General features: G+C 39.1%; 1 protein-coding gene across 2 annotated transcripts in view; it reads right to left on the bottom strand.

The window, feature by feature from the left end:
• Nucleotides 1–24,669, bottom strand: part of runx2a (RUNX family transcription factor 2a) — a 66,859-nt gene that overhangs the window by 26,507 nt on the left and 15,683 nt on the right.

Below are 24,669 nucleotides of genomic sequence, written 5' to 3'. Positions count from 1 at the left end.
GCCAAATTGACTGTTGGGATCGCCCACAAGTACAGTCACTCCACTTGACAGCAAATCCTGCAAAGAGCTTTGGGACATCATCCTGACATGGAAGATGCACCAAATGCAGGGATGATTATTATCATTATTTATTACTAATCATGGAGAACTCTTTATGGTTGTCCGGCTCAAGAGCGCATGAATTCAAAAATTTTACCAAGGGCATAAAATGAGAAGTTTGGACGAATTTGTTCTCCGAAAGGATTGGAATGATTTGCCTGGAATAGCTCTTAGTTAACTGGGGGCATTTAAAAAAGAACTGGTCAAGCACATGCAGAGAAAACGTATTGAGGGAATGAGGAAAGAGCAGGGATTTGGGATTAGGATGGATGGTTTCTTGGAGGAACAAACACCAATACAAAAAATGGACTGAATGCCTCCAATAGGTCACACATTTTGTGGTTCTATCTATATATCTATTGTACCATCAGTTTCACATGCATATAGGTTGTGAAGTTCTCCTTGTCTAAAGGAGCTTTTATGTGAAAGTAAAATGGTTTCATTTGATCAAAAGTAATATGCTGAAGACAAGCAGATTGCAAGTTGACACCATGTGAGACCTGTTGGACACTTTGTCTTAGTGTCATTTTAACTTACAATTAAGTAAGTGTTAACATTTCCAAACAGATTTGCTATCTGAACTCAGCAAGATTTCCAATCATAGCATTAAAGGGAATGGGTATGATTTATTAAGAACAAAGTCTTCGACTCAGCATGAAAGTAATAATAAGCCTAGGTTCATAAAATGCACATAACTAAAGGTTCCCTAGAGGAATAAAAACATTCACCAGACTATGGCTGTCCCGCCAAAAATCAACACACGGACACAGCACAGATTGCAGCACATATGGCGTGTTAGCATCTTGAATTTATTTCCTATTATGTTTAACATTTGAACTATCCATTGTGATTATACTGGAATTAAAAGGCATACAATTAGATGCAGTTTTCAAAACCCTTCACTTTTAGATAGTGTTCTTTCACAATAAAAGAAATCACATGAAATTCCCAACATTTCCATTATTTCACTCAATATGTTTGCTATCTTTACATCTATTTACTATCCTCTCCTTTTGTAAAGCACTGAATACTGTAACACCTATTATATCCACAGACGTTTGTTTGTGCACTTTTCCCCTTCACAGAAAAGGTAATATAAAATGAGTAAATAAAATGCATTAAACTGGCAGAATGAAAGTCTAGGCAAAACGGAGATTTTACTCAGCCATCACTTGATTGTAACTCAGCCAGCACTGTATCTTTATAGAGCAGTAAATCAGCCGTTTAACCCAACCAATATACACCTGTCATAACATTGCACCTCACTGTATAATAATAATCATTCCATTTGATGTAGCGCCATATCACAACCTGATGAAGCATTTCACAGGATTTGCTGCAGCTTGATAAACAAATACTGTACATTTGTTGGCCCAAACAGCAGGCAATTTGTGCACAGCAATGTCCCATAAACAGCCCTACAGTTTTCTTTTGGTCAGCTACATGTGGAAACTCACCACCATGCTTAAGAGTATTCAAACCAAGATGAAATTTTCATGCATCCCACCTACACATAAATAGTTAGATCACAAAATAATGTGTACAACAACTTGCATTTATATAGCACCCTTCACATCAGGTAGCGACCCGGAGAGCTTAACAGTGGTGGAGTTTGACCCCGAGTGAGGAGGAGAGGGAGCGGGGAGGTAAGCACCATCAAAAAGGAAGGTCTTTAGGTGGGATTTGAAAGTGGGGAGGGAGGAGGCAAGACGGAGGGATTGGGGGAGAAAGTTCCAGAGCTTCGCAGCGTAGTAGCTGAAAGGATAGTCGCCGATGGTTGAGGCAAGGGACAAACAGGAGGTTGGAGCCAACCGAGCCGAGGCAGCAGATGGTGGAGTGGGGGGTGAGCAAGTTGAAAAGGTAGGGAGGTGCGAGGACATGAAGAGATTTGAAAACAAGAGAGAGGATCTTGAAGTTGATCTATTCGGAAATTGGGAGTCAGTGCAGCCTGGCAAAGACTGGCCTGGTGGGGGTCCGGACTTTTGTGTGGGTTAGTATCTGGGCAGCGGAGTTCTGAATTAATTGTATTTTATGCATAGTGGAACTAGGGAGGCCAGCGAGATGGGCATTTGAAAAGTCCAGCTGTGAAATGTAAACAAATTACAGTATAATGTTAAACATATTAGAATAGTAACTTTTATCAGAATATTTACTTCAAAAGTGAGCATTTTGTGAGCCAGGTATCTCAATCCTAATCCTGATTGAATGCTTACATTACTGCAGGAAATGATGCAGTGAAAGCACAAAGGATTTAGGCTTTTCGTTTTGCATTGTATATAGTTTGGAAATCAATGGAACTAATGTACAGTAAAAGTACTTTATGGGCAGAGAAAGCTGACACAGCTGGACTGAAAAAGAACTTGACTGGTTGTACACCTGATCTAAGCACTGGTAAATGAAGTTCAATACTCCAAAGTAATGCATAGAGGAAATCAAATAGGAGACAGATTTACTACATGAATAGGATAGAACTTGCCAAGAGGAAAGTTGAAAGAGAATTAGTTAATTGACTCATTGCACATCATGCCGAAACAGTACGAGGCAGCAATAATAATAATTATAATCCTTGAATTTGATAAAGCGCCGTTCACATCATTTATATTTTGTAGGCGAACATGTTGTTCCCAAAGGTCAAACAATAAACAAGGATTCTGGGCTGCCATATCATTTAACTTTGGATTCCCAGAAGTCATGCATGCTGTGCTGTACTAAGGTCATAGCACTTCGACTGCATTTAGAGTGCAACGTACATTCTGGTCGCTGAGAACTGTTTCATTGTTTTGATTTCACACCCACATATATATTTTATATATGAGACTATGCAGTGAGTTTCGGCAGCCTATTTGACAATAAAACCACCTTTGATGCTGTCCTTACTTAATTACTGAATGTTGTGCAGCAATATTTTGTTTGTCAGCCAGGTGTCTGACACATATGGAAACCGATCACCATGCTCAGGAATGACCAAACCACACTGAGACCATCCAACCAATTAGGGCTTTGGATTGCAGAGTTAACAGGATGTGAGTGGGAAGAATCCCTGCCCCAGTAACTGGTCTGCCCTTCCAAGTCCTGCCGATGAGCCAGCTGGGCTGGTCTGCCATCAGCCGTGCCCTGGAATACTGCAGTCCTACCAGGCTCAGGGACCGAAATACCAAGACCACTACAGAGGATTGACTCGATTCTGATATTCCTTTGCCAAGCATATCACCTGGGAGCCAGCTCAGCGGAGACTCCACTTACCTCCCCTGAAGGAGGATAGTTTTTCCCCTCCCTAGCCCAACGATATTGAAACCATTCCAGTGCCCATGACTACCTCCATCCAAGTTCAGATCAGCTTACTCAGCGCAGGCCAGGGACTGAATTTGGGACCTGCCCTGAGGAAAGGAAAACATTTTGAAATCTTCTTGGTGTCTGGCTCAATTTCATACTGAGCAGTGACTTTACCAACTGAGCCACAAGGAAAGCAACTTACAGCCACTTCATTGCAAATATGCAGAGATTTTTATACATTGGACGCTTTTAAGCAAATGTAATAATTTCTTTGTACGATTATTCTTATTTCACCATTTCCCTCACCCTGACAATTTCCCCCCTCCTCGCTCCCTCCCTTCCCTCCCCTCCCCTGACCATTTCCCCCTGCTCGGGTCATGACCCAATTGTGCAGCGCCTTGGGACGTCCTCCTGACGTGAAAGGCGCTTTATAAATGGAATCTTGTTGTTGTTGTTGTTGTTGTATTTGTTTGTCGATCTGCTAAAAATGGAAGAAGGAGAACTTGGAGCTCATCAGCAGTTAGTTCTTCATTATCAAGATGAAGAGAGACACAAATAAGGGATACCAGTTTTAAAGACTGTTTATGTGCTTTTAAACAACCCCACGTGAAGAGCGCTATATAATAATAATAATCCTTGCATTTGATATAGCACTTTTCATGCCTTCTAGATGTCTCAAGCACTTCACAGAAATATACTGTAAAGTGAATTGACTGTATATTTGTGGGGGAAACTCGGCAGCCAATTGCACAAAGCAGTGTCCTACAAACAGTCCTGGATTGAAGTGACCAATTTCCTTATTGTTTTTTTTTCTTGAGGGATTATTATCAGGTGTGTGGAATAAGGAAATTTGTCCAAGGTTTCACCATGCCGGGAATCCAACCCAGGTCGCTCGCTTGCAAGGCGAGATCTCTAACCACTGAGCTACAGGACTCCCTGTATCAATACAAGTTGTTATTGTTTTAGTAAAACCTTTGAGATTTTATTGGGTGCGACTTTTTCATTTACAAGAAACGTTTTGGCTGGGTAGGAAAAATGTATAACAGTATAATACTGTTTCAGTATTCTGGGATCTTTCAATTGTAAGGTTCCAAATTGTGATATGATTTTAAAACAATTCATAAGGCTTCATAAATGTCAAAGCCTGCAGGTAACTGATGAACCTCATCCAAAGGCAGGAACTCTGCTTCAACACAATTTCTGTGTGGACATGTCAGAGCAGAATTCCCATGTGTTTTCCTGATGCACAACTGGTGGGCTGTAGGATTTGATATTTAAGAAGCCTTTTTGAAATCCTTTCACAATACCACGTGTGTGTGTGTCCTGTTAGTAGAGGTAGATTATGGCCTGTACTGTTTCAACTAACTGTACAAGAGAACAAATTTAAATCACTGGCGGGTATTCCCCAGTAACAAGGGCAGATATGCATATCATTATTGTTCACAGATTCTGAAGTATGTTTGTATAGCAACAGGGCTATGTATGCAAATCCCTTTTGTTCAGCGTCCCTGTCCCAGTCAAGTACACATACTATCAGTCTTTTTGTGAAAGTCGGAAGAAACGCAAACACTGGCAATAAAAGCAGAGGCCCTACAGGTGCATAAGCCATTTGGGCAGTTTGATTTTTTTTGTCTAAAGATGATGAAATGATGAAAGCAATATAAAGGCCACCTATTTGTATAGAGCGACCAGCCCATCAGGCCTGAACTGGCAGTTTTTGTAGCACAAAAATAAATATCTAACAGAAGAAGACAAAAAAAGCTACTTGCTAGAGCTGGCTGTTTGCCATTTGGCAAAACACAATGATCAGTTAAGCCTGCAGAACCCACCCCTATAGAGACACAAGGGGGGAAAATGAAACATTAAACTTTTTAAGGCAGTTTTGAAGTTTTAAAAAAGGCCCTTCGCTAAGATCGATGTGTGGATGCCTTTCTTAACCTGAGTGATTTCAAGAATAAACAAACATCTCGTTTCAGCCACTGTTCCACAGTTATTTGCACACTCAGTGGAATTTTCTGTAGCTACTAATAATAGAAACCATTACTGAAGCAATGATCACATTACAACTGTGTTTTTTTTAGTGAGGTCTGAAAGGGTTGATACGATACTAAAGCTGTCCCCGTCTATCTGTCTGTGTATCAGCATGTCTGCAATAGTGTCAAATAAACTGACTTATTGAATGACATGCAGTTCTTGAATGATCTCTCTGCACACAACACAGACTTGATATTGAGTTTGCTATTTTTCAATTGTTTCTCATAATTTTAATCAGAGCAAAACCTTAATTCATGTCAATAATAATAATGAATTTTGCAGGACTATTTTCATGGCAGTGGGGGCAAGTCATAGCGATCAGTTAGCTGTGATTAAGTTTAGTGATATTGTGTCTGCATTTATCATCCGGTTACATGTAAACTGTTCATCTCTGGTATACAACACTGATGAACAGCCCTGATGCAATTTGCATACACAAGAAATTGAAACAGCAAAGAATTGTGCACCAATGATTTACTGTGTTGCAGTGGTGGGGAGGGGGGCAGAGATGGACTGAGTGAGTGAGTGACTGAAAGATGGATTCAGAGTGTGAAGAGCCTAAAGCAGAAATGAGATTAACCATTTCCTGGCACTAATCCAGTTTACTTCAACATTAGTTTCTGCTTCCCGTATGTTATTTTATCTGGAATAATTTGCTAGACACTATTCCTTTGTGTTCACTTACTCAAGCTTCAGGTAATCGTGTAAAGGGCTGCACACTAGGTATGGCTCTCAGTGGGATGCCATCCGTGGGTTCCATCACTCATGCCATTATTTGGAGCAAGGGAGAGGCTAGCTTGTGAAGAGGATAAGTGGCTTGTGGCTGGAAGTGGTCATCTAGTTCATCTTCATTGTGAAGACAGGACAGAGTGGTTGACCTATGAGAGTGGAGTAGCCCTACAAAGCTGTGGAGAGGCCATGACACAAAGAGCCTGAGGCCAAGACCATGGGTGGCTCAGGCTGTTCCAGAAAATGCAGTTGAGCGCAGGGCCTTTAATGTTTGGTAGAGGTGCAAGTATTTTGTGGTGGAGCATAGGGAACTGTAAGTGACAACGATTGTAAGAGGAGTTACAACTGTGAATCCAGGTGCCTGTACCCCTCACGTCCTGTCAGGTAGTGAGTCTTATCTGTCTCGGTTAGGGTTGTTAATAAACCGCTTGATTCATAAAGCGAGCTTTCCAATGTGTGTGTTTGGTATCTATCTGGCTCGAGTGGTCTGTAGTCACAATAGTTAAAATAAACTGAACATATCAATTTTGTTAACCTGCTTAACACATTCTTTTTCAAAATAACTGTCCATTTGAGATTTTAATATTGAAAAGTACTTCTCAGGAGATGGGGACCTGTCGCAGTGGCATTTTCTATCATAATATGAACAGAAGAAAATATTGAGAGAGAGAAAACGCCATTCTGCTCATTAATTTCTTTCCCTCCTCAGATTCATATTCTACCTGCTCTTGGATTCCACTCAACATAGAAAATCTCATAAGATTACATTTCACAAATTGTCTTAATACTTAAAATCCTTTAAGGTTTTTTAAAGAACTGTAGAAAGACTGATCTTAAGAATTTTCCAAAATGATGAACATATTAAAAGCTAACAATGATTTTAGATTAAAACAATGAAGGAGCTCCAGACAATTTACAACTATTTAGATCCAATTAACAATCATTTCTGAGGCCAATAACACAGCTAATAATATCTCTTATATAAAAAAAACTGAGTAAATTTCTGGCTAGGGATAGGAATAGGGTATAACGAAAAGCACACACAAGAAAGAAGAACATGATGACTGTGAACAGCTGGAACCATAAAAGTATCTGACCATGAAACACAACTGGTAAAGAATAAACACTGTAATGTTGCATTAAATATTCAGATGTTTTGCTCAATTTAAATTTGCAGGACAGAAGACATTACCTAAAACCTTCCTTAGTGACTAACAACAACAACCTGCATTAATACAGCGTCCTTCACAGAGGTAACATCTTGAAACGCTTAATGCATTGGGTAAAAGTGGTGGGAAGAGTCCATAATATAGGAAAATAGGACTATGAATAGCAGCATTAGTAAACTCGAAGTCATTGCTGTAATTATAACTTCAGCTTTATGAATAAATTGCGGGATTCCCTAACAAATTTACTAAATTATCTAGAAAAGAATGGTGATTCCTCACACTGGCAAAGGCTTTTTGCAGCCAGTCATTTGGTCTCTGGCCTTTTCTCAAGCGATAAATGCTAGAAAGCAAGTCGTAACCACAACGCTTGTGAAACTGCAAATTTGCAAAGGATTTCATTGACATGAATGTTTATAAGTTCATGTCCTTGACAGTCTAGTGGATGAAAGCATTGCCCAGTGTAGCAGTGAGCCATGTCATTTGAATGTTGAAGCTGGTTTTCCTTAGTTTTTTTTAAAAAGAACTACAGAAAATAAGCTTCTGAATAAAGATTGAATTTTAAAAATGCCCAACTCATTCATGCTCAGATATACTAAGAAGAAATTTATCTTGACTCCCAAATGGAGTTTCTCCATGTGATCTCTGTCCAGTGAATCCTGCTGGAAAGTGCATGTCTGTGAATGTTAGTTGTAGGACATGATCAAGGTTGGTTGTAATGCCCTCTCTGGTTGAATAGCTTGATTCAAGCTGTGACATGCAGAATGGCCATTGAGGTGAGGTACCAGAGAAAGGACTGCTGGTGTCATGCAACCAAATCCAGTGAGATGCAGAACTATTTGGTAAGGAGGAGAGGAAGAAACTGGGAGAGAAAATCAGTAAAAACAAGTTAGGGTGCTGAAAAGCTGGCGATACAGATGCCGAATTGTATTTCTTGTTTAATGTTTTTCTGTACCTGAATTGAATGGTGATTTGCATTGAGCATGTGAGTACACTGAATAAGTGAAGATTCATAACCCCAGGAAATGTACAAAACAATCATAGCTGAAATTGTTGATAGGTTTATCCAAGGATACATAGTATTCAAAGAGGCACAATGCATAAGACTTATAACACCTTTGGCAGCAAATAGAGATGTCTGACATTCTGTAAAATCTTTGCTAAGTAGTGCCTCATCATAATCTAGGAAAGTCAATGTAAGTGTTCCTTTCAGAGGAATTTATATTTCCACTTTTTATTCTTCAACTCTAATCTAATCACTTTGCAATTATCCACATTAAAAAAGGCATTTGGCACTTGTCAACCCTGCTCCCAAATCTATCCAGATCTTTTGTTATTCAACCACCTGTTCCCTATTACTTGGAACTCATCCACTTTAATACTATCAGAGAATTTGAAAAGCTTGGCGTTGAAATACTCTATTTGACAGTGGATGTTTGTGCAGGAATAAGGACTCCATGGTTCACTTTTTGCACATAGATGAACTGCACATAGTTCACTGCATAACTGCACATTTGAAATTCACAGGTTATAAGGGGAAAAATTACTTCTTGTATCTTCTAAAAGTGTATAACTGAAAGAGTGCTGCAGTTTAAAAAGGATATATTACATTCAATCTCTGTATATTTAACATCAACAACAAAATTACATTTATATAGCGTCTTTCACGTCGGAAGGATGACCCAAGGTGCTGAAACATATCAAATTATGGTATAGCCATTTGTACATTTTGTTGTCAATAATGCTAGAATCTTTTTCTAGCCTGTAAACGTTGTAGCATGTGGCCACATAAACCTCCAACGCTGAAAATAATTGGTGTGGGGGTAATTTTTGACCCCTGAGCATGTCCTCTGCAGGAATGAAAATACACAAGGCAACTAGATCACAGGGGATAAGGACTGTACATGTGGGAACTGTTGCTTCTCTGTTACTTGAGGTGATTGCACTGAAAAGCCTAATTTATGAAGTTGTGCATGAGACTGGCCTTCTTAAGAACCCTTCTGGCTTTTGAGGAATGTGCACTTTTGAAGAATCTTGCCCGAATTTACTGAGGTTCAACCAAATCAAGGAAACATTGTTTGAAGGATATTCACTAGCTCCTCAGTTCACCTGGATCTAACTCCAACCAATTTACGACCTCCGAGTCATTTCAGAACATTTAAATTGTAAAATAATATTTGTATGAAAAATTAAAATTTAGCCTACTTGGATGAGACACACTTTGGCTGACTGTAATCACTAAAAACGTTCAATTGTCAGTAATTCCAATTGCTGTATCTTATCTGGACCTACTGCTTGTTATTAAGAATGAACATAGACAACCTTTTAACTGGACCTACGGAGATCTCATAGATTAAATTTAGCATTCAGCAACGGCTTTTGTCCCATTCTAAAAACTGGAAAACTCCTGCAACTAATCCCAACAACAGCAACAAATTACATTCTTATAGCGCTTTTCACATCAGGAGAATGTCCCAAGGTGCTGAACACCAGGGATTTGGACCCGAGCAGGGGGTTGGAGATACACAACCTAAAATAAACTGAAAATAGCAAATTTACATTATGTGTCAGGGTGGTTTCAAGGTCTGGTGCAACTATATATGATTAACCCACCTCTCATCATTTCCTTTTCCTGCACTCATCCATCACAGTGCACACCCACTTTAACTCTGCAGTTCAGTTCATTGTAACCTCTTTCCACATCACCATGCTTCATAAGTGAACATTCAATTAACCTGATAAACACTGAAAAAAATTCTCTGACCTGTGTATATTATTATATATTACTAGCAAAATAATTTATTTCTATCAATTGAATACCATACAATACATAAACTTCATTTATCTGCAAAGTCACACTTGCTAAATGAATACAAATACTAACCAAATTTTATTCTTCGCTTTACTTGCAAACTAAAATTCCTACACTCACTGTAAAGTCACACTTGGCTTGCTTGGTAAGTATTTTTGACCTTTGCCTGAATCAAAACAAGTTAAAATTCAGATAATGCAACACAGTTTAGAAGTTATATATTTTGGATTGTGGTTCACTGAATATCATATTCATACTGAATAAGTACTGAGGAGCAAATGGTAATATTTCAATGTGAATTGCTCTTTGATTCATATCTTTGTTAATAAATGGTTTGGCCAAACATGCTGTTCACTTAACATGAATTGATGACAGTGCAATGTGAAATTGGCAGTGCTTAGTCTCCATGGGCTCATGCGAAGACAGCACTAGTTATAGCCCATAGCCTCTTCCAGTCCCTTTTCCTTGTTAATGTACCCATCTTCATAAAAGGAATCTGGCAAACTGTGAATGACAGCCTCCCATTAAATAAGAGTGAATGTGATTAATCGCTTACTGCCAAGTAAGAATTCTTCATTAATAAAATTCTCCTAAGCACAAAGTGGCCTTCAGATCCAAACGCCAACATACTCAGACATGATAAAAGAAAATACCGTGACCACTGCCAGATAAAGCATCTTGTTAAATCCTGCCGTTAGTTAGTTGCCTCAGTAATCATGGTACACAAGTGCTAAACATCAACTTGCATTTATATAGCGCTTTTCACGTCAGGAGGATGTCCCAAGGTGCTAAGGATTGGATATGGAGGAGGACAGAGGGTCGTGGGGCTGAAACATGGGCAAATGGCCAAATTAAGCAGTTGGCTTCCTTAACATTACAAAGCAGGTTTGACAAACAAAATTAGTGCTTGTGTGGAAATGGGACTTTGTGACAGAATTGGAATCTGTCTAAAGTCACTGAAACACTACACATAAATGATAACCAAACAATTGTATGTTGAACTCAATTTTTCCAAAGGAGGAGAAAACAACAATCTTGCAAAATCAAAAATTAATTTATTCATGTGATGAAAGAAATCTCGTCTCCCACCACCTCCTCCCCACCACTTATAATTTTCTTCAGTTGAATCTTCCTTTCCCTCCGTCTTGCATCATTCCACAATAAAGAATGCAGCAAAACAAAGTGGTCAAGGGTCTTGTTATCTTCAAGATGGAGTAGGGAGCAACTTGAAGTGACTTGCCCAATGATTCTTCTGACTCTTTCTTTGTCCAGTTTGTTACAGTGGGAACAGCCTGAGAACAGCAAGTTGCCTTCCATAGCTTGAATATGAACAGTCTATGGATTCCTGCTCTCTAAGCTCACACATGACAAATGGATCATTTGGGCAAGGTCTCTATATATGGTGTCTATAGATCTCAGCAAAAGTCAATTCCTTCAGAACAGGAGACAAGAGAAGGAAATTGGCAGAAATTCTATTTTTAGGCAGGGCAATCTTTATACAATCTTAAGTGTAGTTTGCATCAGCCTGGTTTTGTTGTAGCCCTCTTGCCTCTGACTCAAGGTTATGGGTTCAAATCACACACCAGGCTCATAGTCTAGGCTGACTCTAATCCAGTGATGGGGCAATGCTACATTGTCAGAAGTGTTGTCCTTCGGACAAGATATTACAACCATTACAACTACAATTTCCCTCTAACCCTAGCACTAGGGATTCTGTTATCACCATTAAAATCCTGTGTGGGTACCAGCCGATACTGTGGTCAGTTGTCACATTCACCACTGAATCAAAAGGCACTAAAATATTGTAACACTGGCTCAAAATTACATTCTCCCAAACCAACTGTTCCTCTTACCCACTTTATTTGTTCTTAACAATGAATAAGTTGCACACTGCAACATCCCATAAAAAGCCATGAAGTAAATAACCAATTTTATGTGGGAGATTGGTGGAGAAATAGGCAGGTGGGACCTCGGTTTAACATGTTGGGTTAACTACTAATAAACAGTGAACACTAGCTGAATGACAGATTTAGTCCAATACTAACATCAAAGATTTCCAAGATATATTATAAAGAACAAGAGACAACAAAGTGTGTTTATAATATCACGAATTGAAATTATTCTAGATTATAATTTAGAATCACTCTGAATAATGTTGTATTCTATTATTTATTGATATTTTAATCCTTCTGAAATTAGTCAATTAAACTCCCAATCTGTTCACTGATTGGTGGAAGTTTGCTTGTGCTAGAGAATAACAACAATTTATATTTATCTAACAACGTTCATTTTGGGAAGATATCTCAAAATGCTTCATATAACTGACTTGGAGCCTGAGCTGGGAGTTGTAATATTTAGCACCTGTACAGCAGCTTTGCCCATCTTATTCTTAAATGTCTGTAGCTGTGGTGGTAAAGTAACTTTTGTGTCATTTTATTGACAGATGGATATGAAGATATAGTTGATGATATGACATGACTCAACTAAGAGCAGAATATTATAGAAACGCACATATAGCACCTGAAAGAGAATTGTCAATGTTTGAGTGCAATCCTTCCTCAATATGACCGTGTTTCTTTTACGTGATAAGGTGCTATATCAAATGCAAGGATCATATCTCAATTTATTTAAATGAAGCACTCTCAGACCATTACTAATCTTAAATTGGTCAGTTGCACCAGATCTGAGCACTATTGGCTCAGGTTAACTTCCCTGAAAACTTCACTCCAACTTCCCATAATGATCCCTTGGGTCACAAATTGGGTGATAATAACACCCTATCTGTAGCACAAGTGACTAGAGCATCACTGTATTTCCTTATGCTGCAGGAAACTAGGACAATATTTTCAGGGCATATGGCGTAAGGCTTGCAGCTTGAGGAAAGCACATACAGTTGCCAAGGTGGGTATTTACATTTCTGACGATAACAAATCTACAGAAATATGTGATTTTACCGCCAGTGGTACTGAGGTGCTTTGCTGGAAAGATGCCTTATTGCTGTCAGACAGCAGAAATAGAGACATCTGGCTCAATAACAAAGTATAGGGTGGGATACAGGTTTTGCAAGAAAAGGCTGTAACTATCCTGGAACGTTATGAATTTATAGAGTTTAAGTCATGCTCCACTGACGATAGATGCCAGCTATTTGAAAGGATTTTTTTAAAAACTCACTGGGTATTATGGAGTGCTAAGAGAACCTTTTTGACCATTTCTCACTTTGGCTTCTAAATCAGCAAATACCGAGAGATAATCATCACCACCACAAGTAAGCCAGCACTACTATTTGTAGCTGGATACTCAACATTATTTGATGTACCAGGAGAAAGCCAGATACCATAATGCTGTTGAGAACTCACCAGTCTCTCAAATCTTCCTTTAAACACTACACTAAGATGACTTCAATTTAAAATGCAATTGAAAATACATTGGATTGAATCAATTTAACGGTGATGGGGCAAATGTAGAGAAAGCCTTATTCATTATATCGCAATGGCCAGTGTTCTTGGAGGAAATATAGCTTAACGTGACCATTGACATTTTATAACTTATGCTAATTCAGTGATGTTCCTGTTAATAAATTGGATATATCACTCAGATTAATCAATGATCAGAATGCAAATATTGAAAATTACTGCTCTACATATCCTCTTTATTGTTTCACTTTTAAGGATTTTAATTTTCGCCTACAAAATGCACTTTACAATAAATCTTGTAAAGCACTTTGAGAAGTCTGTCTGACATTAGAGGTACTGTACCAAATGTAAGGATTATTATTTATTGTAATGTGAGGCTTAGGCTGATTTCCTACAGTTGAATGTGAATACAAATGCTGCAGTCTTGAGCAACACAAAGACTTCCCAAAACGCAGAGGGAAATGACTCAGGCTCAGCTATGAGAATTTTTCGCCAAGATGGTATTTACTCACCTACTGGAAGCTGTTAAAAAGTCTGAAATTAAAAAGATTTGTACACAGTCTTTTCACCGTGGATATATTGTATAAAGTGTGGGCCTGCCTTGAAGATTTAAGACACTGTAATTATTTCACTGAAACCACAAGGTCTCATTTCATGAAATAATTAGCAGTACAATAGAACTCCAAGCATCTCATTATAATGTGCCTTTAAATTCATTCCATTTATTTATGTTTCCCAATGGGAGCATCTGAGTAATTAAAAGGCCACAGACTCAACAGTCAGTTTGAACTATTTCTTGAATGAATGAATAAACTATGTACAGGAAACTCCTGGATAAGATACCTTAAATGGTCAATATTCTTTGAATTCTGAAAGAGTTTTTCCTTCAGTTGACATGTGCGATTCTGTATGCAGTATTTGCAGGGATACATATTGTATAATAAACTAAGAATGCGAGTTTCTATATTACAGTCATTAGTAACTTACAAATACAAAGTCATAAATACATTGCATGATGGTCACAGGCCTGAGTCCCATTTAGCAGAGCATTTATGGGGATAGCGGACTCCAACAACACAGAGTATTGCAGATGGGATTGCAACAGATGATGCTACTTCCAGACTATACAAGCCTGTAAATCAGCTGCAGTACACAAATCCCTTAGGACACTTGAACCTTGACATTAGACATGCAAGTTGACCCTATAGCCCTCCGGAAACTGACCCCACAACTTTTCATATCCTCCTCTTAAAAACAAGGTCATAACAGTAATTTGATTGACTATTTTATAATGGAGGCTGTGAAAGGTTAATAGGTTTTTAATAACACTTGCTGAGGAGAGGAAAGGTGATGTCAGCTATTAATGTTTAGTGTAAAAATGCCGTATGTGAATCTGGCACTGGGAAGAGGAAACAGCTGTCCCAGATTAATAGCTCTAGAACTTCCCTATTGCACTCTGTCACCACTTGCACTGTGATCACAAACTACTGGATTGTTTTCCCTCAGTTACACATGAGGCAACAGAGGCCTGAAATATCTTATAATTTTAGCTTTAAGACCGTCATCTTAAAAATTGAAGACCACACAGAATTTAAAAATTCTTCAATTCAGTCTTAATTCAGCCACTTTTCCACAGTTCTTTTCTGCAGAAAAGCAGTTTGGGGATTAAGTGAGTGTGTCAGTGTTTCAGGCTGGCTTGCTCAGTTGGTAGCACTGTTGCCTTGCTGTCAGTAGATTGTGGTTCAAGCCCCGCGATGACACTTGGAACTCTTATAGTCTATGTTGACACACCAGTACAGTGCTGGGGCGGTGCTGCATTGTTATTCGTACTTCTCTTATATCCAACAACAACAGTTTGCATTTATATAGTGCCCTTCACGCAGGGTAGCGTCCAGCAGGAACTGAGCGTTCATTTCTATTTGTGTCTCACCACATTCTGGTACAGTTAACAGATTGCAAGACTGGAAAACAGAGCAGGAAATTAAAAAAATGAAGACTTCCTAATTGTAAGAACGGGTAACTTGTACTACTTTTCTAATAGTTGGTACTGTCATCTTAATCACTGCCACCCAACCACACTACTTAATGTGACCTTGTGATTTAGATAGAACTTTCACAAAGTCGAGAGGAAGTCAGGGTCACATACTTGACAGGACATCATTCAATATCGATCCCAGATTCCCACTGCTTTCCTTCTACTCCACCAAACCTCGTGCAATTTGCCTTGTGCAACAGTTTTCCCACGAAGGCTTGTTTTACTGTGATCACTGAGAAAGAGCTTTTGTAAAACACCCATTGTTAATGGAATGGAAAAGAAGTAAGGAGCAGCCACCTAACTGCCTCCATTTTCCTGTTTGGTATTTCCTCTGGTAATAGCAGAGCCTGAAACTGCAATTTACCAGATAGGTCCAGAATCTTGTATTCCTGCTACTGCCGTATGTGAAGTTGGTCACTCACTTCATGGCTGCCTGTGTGCAAACTGGCTACTGTGTTCACCCACAAAACAGATAGTCACTACACTTTACAACAACAACTTGCATTTATATAGCACCTCTCACGCAGGGTAGCATGTCTCTTTACAGAATATTCTGTGAAGAGCTATGGGACAACGTGATAAGCACTATATCAAATGCAAGGATTTTATATACACGGTATATTATACTGCTTTAGCCAGTGATTAGTGCTTTTGCTGGTGAATACAACTTACAACACTGGTGACTTCTAGCAAACTCATTTGGTATCGATCTAATCATGTTGTTTACACAGCTAGTGAATTTCTTGCTGGCTCACCAATTTCTCAGAGAACAAAAATCAGATCAACCCATAGCAAGTATTTAATAACTTACTGCAATAATGCTGCAATCAAATCAATTATTCAGATCCCTTACTATTGTATGGTCTGTGGAGAATTCACTGAGTAGCCTCTCTGACTCTATAGAAAGCATTTCAATGTAACAGGACCTAAGAAAAGGCTTATCTTTCTTGCCCTCCTGTGATATAACTGCATCTTAGTGGAAGGACAAGCAGTTTTGCCTGTGTCTCTTGCGTTAAATGCTTAGTTTACAAATAACAATCTAGAGTGCCATTGACAATAATATAACTCTTACATCTGATTCACACTCCTATAAGCCTGTGGCCAGTTTTAAATTCATAGTGATAAAGGATGTCTATATTGCTTGTCAGATTACAATTGTGGTAACATAGCATCACGGTAGCAGTAACATAAAGTGCTTCAGGCAAGGCAATATTAATCCAGTCAGTAGCAAATTGCTTCATACCTATGTATAGGGCAGCCTTGAGTTTTTGTTATTTTTGTGAAATAAATGTATGAAGTTACGTTTGAATTAAATGAGCCACGATTTAATTTTACTATTGTATTCTGATGCCTTATTGTTAAGCAAATTCTTATTTCATGGGAAGATAGGATGCATGCTCAGACCTGCAGAGTGATGACAGGCCAAAGGGAGTTTCTACAATATCACACTGAAAGTAATCTATTCTGGCAAAACATTATTTTCCATTCAACCACTATTAACTCTTAACTATTAACCCAAGTCTATCCAACACGTGAAAACTGCTCCCATATCTAGCAGTCTCTTTTTACATCCTCTCTCGCTGTTCTAACACTCCTGGACTCAATACAAGGAAAGGTTTCTTGTCTACTCAGTGACACTGCTGTCTCCAACTTTTCTCTCTCTCTCTCCCTACATCCGTTCTTGTCTTTGTTTTCTAGAGTCTACTGTGGACATTGCAGCTCTGAACTTTCCACTTTATTCTGATGATTTGTTTTCGTTGGTTTAGCCAGTTAACCGCTAATCAGTAGCCCAATGCCTCAAGCCGCAAGTGCAATGTGTGAGATAACTGGCTTCTCATATATGATCATTCAGGAGGGTGTCCATCTCTGCAGCCAAACAGCAGTGAATGTGTTAAATATCATAAGGCCATTAAATTGACAACCAGCACATAGGTGTTAATTCATTGCAACATTGCAAAACTCAGCACTTCCACCCCCCCGCCCCCATGTCTGCTACTTTCCTGACAGTGTCTCTGAACTGAATCCAAACTAAAGCCACAACTCAGACCATAGAGGGTTCTGTGTCCCACAGTCCACTAGGCTGCTTCTTATCCAGGATTGGGAGAAACTCATATGTTAATGTTCACCTGAACATGCAGATGGGACTTTAGTTTAACATCTCATCCGAAGGACGGCACCTCTGACAGTGCAGGACTCCCCCAGCAATGTCCTGGAATGTCTGTAAACTATGAGCTCAAGTCCCAAGTCAGTTTGAACCCACAACTTACTGGTCCTGAGGCAAGAGTGCTGCCAACTGAAACAAACTAAAATGTTAAAAACAAAAAAGGAAAGAGAAGTAACAGGTTTGGATACGGATACAGCAGTACACAGAGTGCTTCTTGTACTGGAAATAGCCTACTGGAACTTTTTTTTCTTAAAGCTTCAATTCGAGGGTAATAAAAGAAAAACTACAGAAAATGGCTGCAACGAGTTTTTGGTTAATGTTAACAAGGAAGTGCTTGCAACAGAAGTTTCCTGCTTTCGGTAACACCATCAGACCGAGCAAACTATGGAGACAGCCCAGTTTTCAAAATCCTGGGCACTGATATTTGATCCGTTGGTCAGGAACTGAATGCAGGAGCAACTATGCAATTGCCGTCTGTAACCCTAAATCATCCGCTTTTAATAACCCCATTTTACATCTCTTCCCTCATATACCTTAATATTTAGTATTGCCCAACAGTCCACTGACAAAAACCTCTATTGATGGTTTTGAACCAGAGTCTATTTGTTGTGAGGAAGTATCTCTCTCATTGTTCTAACCAACAATCTTCCACATTAATTGATCATTTATCTTAAGTCTGCTTATCTGATTTTTCTGCGGGCAGAATAGCTCCTTGTTTACCTACCAGTTCCTACTCTTGACAGTTCTTACCTATGAAACATTTTGAAACCTTTCAAGATATAATAATTAAATATACAAATTCCTCTTCTCATGGCTGTAGGTCATGAAGAGTGATCTTTATACAAATGGGCATTTCCAGCAAAAGACACGATTCAGCACTAAGTTTTGAAAGTGTTTTGGAGATCTGGACAGTCATGATGGTGGCAAATATTGAATGTCAATTGCAGAATGTTCCAGACGGTTGGATTCAGTTTTCATCCCACTCCTCTCCTCTGGTGAGCTGCTCAGTGTACAGCCTGGTCCTACTGCACAGGGAGAGGATTGATTCTCCCAACTCGGTCACAATGGTTGTCCTGAACTTACTGGCACATGGATTGTGGCGTCGGGAGTGCTGCTTTTGCAGAATGCCAACTTAATTAAGCGCTCCGGGACACTACACTGTGTGAGGGGTGCTACATAAATGCAAGTTGTTGTTGTTAATTCAACAAAAAAGAGAGTAAAAACAGAATCCCGATAAATAGTCCAATGCCATACCTTGAAAATAATTCCTTTAAAAAAAATTTGGAAACTCAATCCAATATTTGTCGGACACTGATGTGCGTAATTGGCTACCACGTTTCACCCGCAAAATATACAGTCAATTCATTTTACAGTATATTCTGTGAAGCGCTTTGAGATGTCTAGAAGATGTGAAAAGCGCTATATCAAATGCAAGGATTATTATTATTATACCCTGCTGTTCAATTATACAGTTCAAGATCCTGGTCCTCATCTTCACAGCCCTCCATGGCCTTGCTCCCCCCTAACTCTGGGACCTCCTAACTCCCTACCCATCTGTCTGCTCCCTCCCCTCAGAGGGCTCCGGCCTGCTTCATGTCCCTTCCTCGCCCGCCCCACCATTGGCGGGTGGGTCTTCTGCCACTCTGCCCCCACTCTCTGGAACTCCATCCTGCAGTCCCTCCACCAACTGACAGTATCTAAGTGTTTGACAAATTCTAGTTGTTCTGAAATACTAGGTTTTTTAGAGTAAATCTTGACCCAGGTGGATTTTAGCCACATGTATTGGGCCCCAAATCCATGCTGCTGAAATGTTTAATGCTGTTATCTGCAGCCTACTTTAGCTGTCTCCTACATACACTTAACACATAACTAGCATTTGCCAGGACATGAACCCAAAACAAAGCATTGATGTACCTCAAAGTTAATACTAACTTTCAAACATTAGTGCTTTTGAATGATTTACATGCCTTGTGGAAGAATAAAGATACTTAAAATTCTTTGCAATTAAATATCTGAAGACGCCTATTACAAGGTTGGGCAAATGGATAATCAGACTGATCAACCTGTAAAGTACACATTCAATTCAACATTTTCTAGAATTCTAAGAATAGAACAGATGAGAATTTTAAACTTTAGTCTTGGGTGTCAGGTTTTATTTTACTGAGATCTATAAGAAGCACTGTTCTATGTTCTGGTTCCATTCACATCAAGCAATCTCTTGATTAGACAACAGATGGGTTGCATTCCTTGCATGTGGTATAATGCCATTCATGTCAGAAGGGAGTCTTAAATAGAGAGGCCATATTTTGTAAAACAAATCCAGGGACACAGATCAAATAAAATTGAATTCACCACAATTGCTGATGCTGGCAGTACTGGAGAAACTTGTTGGTTTAATGGCTATATTTCTGTGATGAGTGTATCTGTTTTATAATGTTATTGTTCTTGCCCAGTTAGTTGCTTAACTGAAGACAGGGCAAATTTGGCCAGGGAAACACTGGGGACTGTTCCCGGAAATGGGCACCCTATCTTACAGTGCTTCACAGGATTTACTGTAAAAATAGTGACTGTATTTTTTGTACTACCCCAAAGATTGGAGAGGTAGAATAAGCATCCCTCTGGAGAGAGAGTTCGCAGTCCATACTAAATGTAAGCTATACTTAGATGGTTCTCTCAGTAATTTGGTTTGGAGACTGTTAAGCATCGTGATGGGTTTTCAAGTACGTCAGATATCAAGCTGACCAGAAATAAATAGGGAAAAGTTCATTCCACAAACCAAATGAATGAACATTTGACCCATTGAAAGTGATTTTCAGTTTCTACTCCACACACCAGAGTAAAGATCACTGAAAATGTTTTAATGGCGAAAGGAGGAAGAAATAAACAGAGCAGAAAAACAGTGAAAATGTATCCTTTCCTTCCTTAATGATTAAAACATTACTGCAAAACAACAAGTCTCACTGCAATGGAAAACAATGCCTTCTACTTCTGGTGACTTCTGCTTCTGAAGGTTTCTTAGCTGATGGTTGCTATTTCTAACTCATCCACTACATTTAATCCTTGCAATTGATATAATGCTTATAATGTTGAGGACATCTCAAAGTGCTCGCAAAGGTTCTGAAAGTGTAGTGACTGAATCTGTAAGGGAATGTGGCAGCCAATTTGGACACAGCAATCTTCCACAAAGAGCCATGAAGTGAATGATCAATGAATCTGGAGAATTATTGGCCGAGACATTCCCTTCTCTTTTTTGAGTGTCAAGTCTAGATGGTGTGCGCAAAGCCCTGGTATGGGACTTGAACCCACAACCTTCTAGCCCAGAGATGAGAGTGCTACCAACTAGGCCAGGCCAATGCTGAGCTAAAACTCATAAAAATGTAGGCACTTTCTGAACAGAAGGGGCCCATTCAGACAATTGCTCTGTGTCACTTACTCCATGTTTTTTTCTTATTAATCTCTCCTCAACAGCTTTCCCCGCATCCTTTAATATTTTTATTGCTTGGGTGTTTTTCCTTCTGAGTAATTCTATTGATCATTGGTATGTTCTGAGCTACTGTATAACCGGGCACTCAAACTCCTTAGAAACTCTGGCTGCACTTTTTTTCGCTGCATAACAAACAGTTCATGCAATAGTTTGAAAGGAGAAGTGATAAAGTTCCTTTATTGTGGCCCATTTCTAGTAATAGCTGCTGGGCTTATTTTACCAGAGCTGACCTTTAAAGCGAAATCGTGAAGACAACCGAATGCTGCTAAGCACAACTTGTGGTCGTGACAAAAAACGTTTCAATGTTTGCTGTTCCAGAAGCACTGACAACACTGACTACAATTACAAGCATTGAAGTACAATTGCATCAGTAAGACAAAAAGTTGCACAATCAAATGCCTCTAGATGTGTCATTTCCTGCCTGGCCACCTGCCTAACTACTGAAAAGTTGTGGAGGGAGGGAGGAGAATGTTAGAAAGAAAGAAAGAACTTTGAACAATCTAGAAAATCATCTGCTGGTATTTTCTGAACAAAGCAAAGAACTCTTTTAAACAAAGATGAATCAAAACTCAGGGGAAAAAAAGTTCAAAGTTAAACACAACAATTATAAGATCGAAAAGCTTTTAATCTTTCAGTGGATGATGGTCATATGCTCCTAAGAAGTGCTTCCAAGAGGGAGTGCCAGATGCTTTTATTTAAAAAAAGACGTCTGTGATGTAACAGCACTTATTTGGAAACTGAGAACGGAAAAAGTCTGTTAATGACATATGAATTAAATAGATCCACTGACAACAGCTAGAAAGTTGATCCTTTGAACGCAGTGGAAATTGCGACATTTTTATGAGTGCAGTCAACTGCAGTTTTGCTTCACGCAGGAAGGTACCTTGCAAAACTCTCATTTGCAACACTCATACTCGCAGGTGTCCAGCTCTGTTTCTCTACTCTCTCTCTGCCCTGTTCCTTGACAACCGACCGAGAGGACCATTTGTTATGCTATCTGTGAAGATTGGCCGAAAGGGAAACTGAAATGAACTTTCACAGGCAGGTTACACAGTTCCAAGGAAAACAAGGTGTGACTACCCTGATAAAATACTATGTTGCTCTCAGCCCACACAAGTCTCGGCCAGAAGCCAGATCACTTTGTAACATGATGTTAAATACCTAGCTGTCGGGATTGCTGGGGGTACCATCTGTTTAACCTAAAGCACAAAGGCTCCATTCATCAAACACAAATATGACAAGAATCTTAAAGGTGCTTGTCTTGTTTATTTAAATACAAATCTTTTTATATGTGTTAAATAGCACTATTATCCATAGAATATTTTGCAGTCAAATCTGACTCAGTCTTTCCTGAGAAAGCATTTTTAGATATCATCACTGTTCTTGTTCCTCACCTGAAATCTTTCCAGTGAATTTAGGTTCAGTGTTTGTTTTGCTTTCCATTGAAACATATTTCCTCTCTTCTTTTAGAGTCGCCTCCCTCTGTTCTGAGCCTTACTTTGCTGCCTGGATGTAGTCAGGTGACCTGCTTTCATGCCAATGTTGTTTCTTAAACTAACCACTGGTTGCTGTGCTGGGGTGGCCTACAGTGACTCACTAATTGATTTGTGCTCCTTCCTTAAGGAAAGGTTCTTAATCATTACTTATTGCCTTCCTTGCTATGGCAGGTCTTGTTCTTACTATGGGTGGAATTGCAGTGTACACCCAAGCCTTATCAGTTAGTATTACGTCTACAGTATTTAGTTATATAACACCCTTCACATCTCAAAGGGCTTTACAAAGGCAGTGGTGGACCGTCTTACAGGGCAGGAAGGAGGGGGAGTTTGAGGAGGTCAGCCAAATGCGTAGTTAGATATATATTTTAAAAGAGTTTTTGAAGGAGGGAGAGAAGGGGCATGGTGAAAGGTTTTCAGAAGAAAGTTCGATAGAACGGGTTGAAAGCTCAGCCACTGATGTTAGGATGGAGAGGGTGAAGAATGAGCAGTAAATCAAGGTTGGAGGAGAGGAGGGTGTGAGTAGGATTTGAGAAGATTGCAGATGTAGGACAGGGCAAGATCATGAAGGAATTTGAAGGTCAGAATGAGGATCTGGACATTGATCTGCTAGGAGACTGGGAGCCTGGGAGTGAGTGGTGCCCAAGGTTAATGGGTATTGCAGAGCTTGGTGTAGAAGAGGCTACAGGCTCAGGAGCTCTGTATCTTCTTGCAGCACAAGACAAGCTGGTAGACCACTATCTGGTCTGATCTAACCATTTCCAGTCAGGTATTTACAATACAAATTTATATTTGTACAGCGCCTTTCACTTCGGAAGTACATCCCAAAGCGTTCAACAGTACCGCTGGGCGTCCGGGAAAGCCAGACTCTTTCAGTTTCTAATGCACATTCTTACAATACAGAGGTGAAGAGCTACACAGCAAAGTAGGGACTATTTTCATTTGTACTGCACAATATGCAAATCAATTTCCTAACCAAACCAAGTCTTCGAGATCTCTGATTTCTTTCTCTTATCATTTCTCTCACTCAGTAAAAAAAATAGACACCAGATAGAAGCGAGCTTGGTCATGCAGAAAACTTAATTCAGTCTCAAGGTACAGTATGAGGATTCATTTTAAAAATACCAAATAAATAACGTTTCACTGAGTCATTTATGAAAATAATTCAAATCCAGCAAGCTCCTTAACAGCGTGGCCCTGGAATTACTGTCAGGCAAAATGCTAATCTATTAAACTTTCTCAAAAACATCCACAAGCTCCAAAATGACTATAAGAAGTGCTAACTATGTTTTGCCATTTTGCCTCAACACTTGAATAATTATATAGAATTCTGTTCACTTTTTTTGTCACTAGTATTACCGGATTTTTAATGTTCGAGAGTACATCAGTGTTTTGGTATGTAAATAAGCAATACTGGGATATTTTATGTTGTACAGTATTGCAACTCAATTTCAGTCATTGCTGAAAGTGACCTTACCGCTGAACTAGTTTAAAGATAAGGATTGATGCAGCAACTAGTAATATTATCCTCCAATTCTACTTCATACATTGTTACATTTCTTTTGAGCTATGATTTATGAATATGAACAATAGAAATAGTACGCAAGTTTGATTTTTGGCTAGTCTTTCTGGTGTGAAAGTGCTTATTTCTAAAAGAAATGGGAATTGTCAGAAAGACAAATGAGGGCCATTAATTTTTAAGCACATGCCAAATAAAAGTGCCTCAAACTTTACTATTTAAATTGAAACCTCATTAAAGCTCACTTTTGTTGACATTTCTGAAGTTACATATGTAACGGCAACTTATTGTGAATGCTGCATCTTGCTGAAATGGCTTAAAATGCCACTTTGAATGTTTCATTCAAAATGCACAATTATGGCGTGAGCAACAAGGAAGCTGTAGCACAGAATCATAATTTTGTTTGGTCAGTTGGATATCTGACACAAGGAAACCCATCACCATGTTT

This window comes from Callorhinchus milii, unplaced genomic scaffold (assembly GCF_018977255.1).
Source record: "Callorhinchus milii isolate IMCB2004 unplaced genomic scaffold, IMCB_Cmil_1.0 Scaffold3, whole genome shotgun sequence".
In the NCBI taxonomy this organism is placed as follows: Eukaryota; Metazoa; Chordata; class Chondrichthyes; order Chimaeriformes; family Callorhinchidae; genus Callorhinchus; species Callorhinchus milii.
This window is presented reverse-complemented; position numbering and strand designations above follow the sequence as displayed.